This window comes from Heterodontus francisci, unplaced genomic scaffold, assembly GCF_036365525.1.
Source record: "Heterodontus francisci isolate sHetFra1 unplaced genomic scaffold, sHetFra1.hap1 HAP1_SCAFFOLD_61, whole genome shotgun sequence".
NCBI classification, from domain to species: Eukaryota; Metazoa; Chordata; class Chondrichthyes; order Heterodontiformes; family Heterodontidae; genus Heterodontus; species Heterodontus francisci.
The window spans coordinates 6,837,573-6,841,654 of record NW_027141441.1 but is presented as its reverse complement, the minus strand read 5'-3'; positions in this window follow the sequence as shown (position 1 = coordinate 6,841,654).

Sequence of the window (4,082 nt, the reverse complement as noted above, 5' to 3'; positions counted from 1 at the left end):
TTAAGTGGAGACAATTACAAGGTTGGCAGCTCTCACAGTGGAAAAGTCACCCAGTTTGAATGGGCTGCATCCTGGGTTGCTGAGGGAAGTAAGGGTGGAAATATCAGAGACTCGAACCACAATCTTTCAATCCTCCTTAAATATGGGAATATTGCCAGAGGACTGGAGGATGCAGGTAAGCTTGGGTAGTTCGATCTTAGTTTAATTTGACCATTTTTATAATGTATCCATTGTAATAACTAACAAGGTCAAGAAAGCCATTTTATAATTAACACATGACCAAAGGAGCCATTTTGTGTTCAGTACTAACGTGCCGTGTAGAGGACACTATTTGTGCTTAAACATTAGCACAACACGGGAAGAAACGGTTACCGATTATAAGCTCTCACTCAATTGGTGCAGAGTATGAGCGCCAGGGGTTACTTCTGACAGTTGAAGAGATCATCGCATCTCATTGGATAGCTACCGCCCACTCCAAGCTGGGTAGCTCCCAGTCAGTTATGTGCTGTCCTGCCACAACCTGCTTGCTTCAATGGGTGCTTGGAGCTTAGAGATTCATCTCTCAACAGGCGGATCGATAATCAATGCACCAAGAAAAAAAAGCTCAACAAAGAAGACACCAGTCCTTCGCATCACAAGCTGGAATGTGAGGACCATGTGTCCTGGCCTTACTGACACCCTTCTGCAGGTTGATGACACACACAAGACAGCTTTGATGGACAAATAACTCACAAGGCTCAATGTGGACATTGCTGTGCTGCAAGAAACTAGACTCGTTCAAAGTGGATCCCTCAAAGAGAAACACTACACCTTCTTCTGGCAGGGGAAAGCCCAAGAGGCAACTCGTGAGCATGGAGTGGTTTTCACAGGAAAAAACACGCTACTTGAGATGAGTGAACCACCCACAGTAGGCTCAGAGAGACTTCTTACTCTTCACTTGTCAACAAGCGTGGGCCCAGTTAATCTCATGTGCATCTATGTCCCGACACTCACCTCCACCCCAGATGTCAAGGATCAATTCTATGTGACACTTGATACTGCCATCAGTAGAATTCCCAGCACTGAGGGACTGTACCTTCTAGGAGACTTCAACACAAGCTTGGGTACTGACTGCAGCTTGGCCAACGAGCACAGAGCACCAGGGGATTGGCAAGATGAATGAAAATGGACAGAGGTTGCTGGAGCTATGCTGTCACCATGGATTCTGTGTGATGAACAGCTACTTCCAGGTCAAGCTGTGCCACAGGGTGTCCTGGAGACATCTGAGATCACACCACTGGCACCAGCTAGACCTTATCATCACCAGACATACCACCCTCAGCAGTGTCCTCATCACTCACAGCTATCACAGCGCTGACTGTGACACTGAGCACTCCCTGGTGTGTAACAAGGTCAGGCTTCAGCCAAGGAAGCTTCATCCATCCAAGAAGAACGTCGTCCTCAGATCAACACTTGAGGAACCACTGATCCAGAAAGGACCCAGGAGTTCCTCAACATCCTCGATCAGGCTCTTTCAGACAACAATGCTCAAGGTCTCAGTGCGGTGTCAAAGTGGAATCATCTGTTAACAAGCAGATGGAAAGGTGAGTGGAGCATTACCTTAAACTCTACATAACGGAGAATATTGTCATTGAAGTGGCTGTCAGTGCCATTCCAGACTTCCCTGTCATGGAGGAGCTGGACAGTGACCCCACCATAGTGGAGCTCAACAAAGCCATTGACCATCTTGCCAGTGGTAAAGCCCCGGGAAATGATGGTATTCCACCTGGAATCATCAAAAGTGGAAAAGCGGCTCTACTGCAGCATCTCCATGAACTTCTGTGTCTCTGTTGGAAGGAAAGATATGCACCTCAAAACATGCGTGATGCAAACATTGTCACCTTGTACAACAATAAGGGGGAATCGCAGTGACTGCAGCAATTAGCGAGGCATCTCCTTGCTAAGTATTGTGGGGAAGGTCTTTGCTCGCATTGCTCTGACCAGATTGCAGACCCTGGCATCACACATCTATCCTGAGTCTCAGTGCAGCTTCAGAGCTGGTAGATCGACAATCGACATGATTGTCTCACTTCGGCAGTTGCAGGAGAAGTACTGTGAACAGTACAGACCACTCTACATTGTCTTTACATATGAACATACGAATTAGGAGCAGGAGTGGGCCACTCGTCCCTTCGAGCCTGCTTCACCATTCAATAAGCTCATGGCTGAACTGATTACTCCACATTTCCATCTACCTCCGATAACCTTTCACCCCCTTGCAGATAAAGAATCCATCCATCTCTCCCTTAAAAATATTCAAAGACTCTGCTTCCACCGCCTTTTGAGGAAGAAAATTCCAAAGACTCACGACCCTCTGAGGGGGAAAATTGCTCCTCATCTCTGTCTTAAATGGGTGACCCCTTATTTTTAAACAGTGACCACTAGCTCTAGATTCTCCCACAAGGGGAAACATCCTTTCCACATCCACCCTGTCAAAGCCCCTCAGGACCTTGTATGTTTCAATCATGTCGCCTCTTTCTCTTCTAAACTCTAGTGGATACGAACCTAGCCTGTCCAATCTTTCCTCATAAGACAGCCCACCCATTCCATGTATTCGTCTAGTAAACCTTCTCTGTACTACCTCCAATGTATTTACATCCTTCCATAAATAAGGAGACCAGTACTGTACTCAGTATTGCAGAAGAGGTCTCACCAATGCCCTATATAGCTGAAGCATAACCTCCCTACTATTGTATTCAATTCCCCTGGCGATAAATTATAACATTCTATTAGCTTTCCTAATTACGTGCTGTACCTGCAGACTAACCTTTTGCGATTCGTGCACTAGGACACCCAGATCCCTCTGCATCTCAGATCTCTGCAATCTCTCACCATTTAGATAATATGCTTTTTTATTCTTCCTGCCAAAGTGGACAATTTCCCACTTTCCCACATTATACTCCATTTGCCAGGTCTTTGCCCAGTCACTTAACCTATCTATATCCCTTTGTAGCCCCCTTATGTCCTCTTCACAACCTACTTTCCGACCTATCTTTGTCATCAGCAAATTTAGCAACCATACTTTTGGTCCCTTCATCAAAGTCATTTCGAGAATTGTAGAAGGTTGAGGCCCCAGCACAGATCCCTGTGGACCACTCGTTACTTCTTGCCAACCAGAAAATGACCCATTTACGCGGACTCTCTGTTTCCTGTTCGCTAGCCAATCTTCTATCCATGCCAATATATTACCCCTGACACCATGAGCTTTTATTTTCTGCAATAACCTTTGATATGTCACCTTATCCTTCTGGAAATCGAAGTACAATACATCCACCGGTTCCCCTTTATCCACAGCACATGTAACTCCCTCAAAGAACTCCAATAAATTGGTTAAACATGATTTCCCTTTCACAAAACCATGTTGACTCTGCCTGGTTACCTTAATGTTTTCTAAATGCCCTGCTATAACATCTTCAGTAATCGCTCCTAACATTTTCCCTAAGACAGATGTTAAGCTAACCGGCCTGTCGTTTCCTGCTTTCTGTCTCCCTCCCTTTTTGAATAAATGAATTACATTCGCTACTTTCCAATCTAACAGAACCTTCCCGAAGCGAGGGAATTTTGGAAAATTAAAACCAGCGCATCAACTATCTCACTAGCCACTTCAGGACCTGGCGACTTGTCAGCCCGCAGCTCCAACAATTTGTTTAGTACCACTTCCCTGGTGATTGTAATTTTCTTGAGTTCCTCCCTCCCTTCCATTTCCTGACTTACAGCTAATACTGGGATGTTATTTGTATCCTCAATAGTGAAGACCAATCCAAAGTATCTGTTCAATTCATCTGTCATCTCTTAATTATCCATTATTAATTCCCCAGACACACTTTCCATAGGACCAACACTCACTTTGTTAACTCTTTTCTTTTTAAAATATCTATCCAAACTCTTACTAGTTGTCTTTATATTTCTTGCTAGCTTTCTCTCGTACTCTAATTTTACCTTCCTTATCAATCTTTTAGTAATTCTTTGCTGTTTGTTTTATATTCTGTCCAATTTTCTGACCTGCCTCCCACCTTTGCACAATTATAGGATTTTCCTTTAAG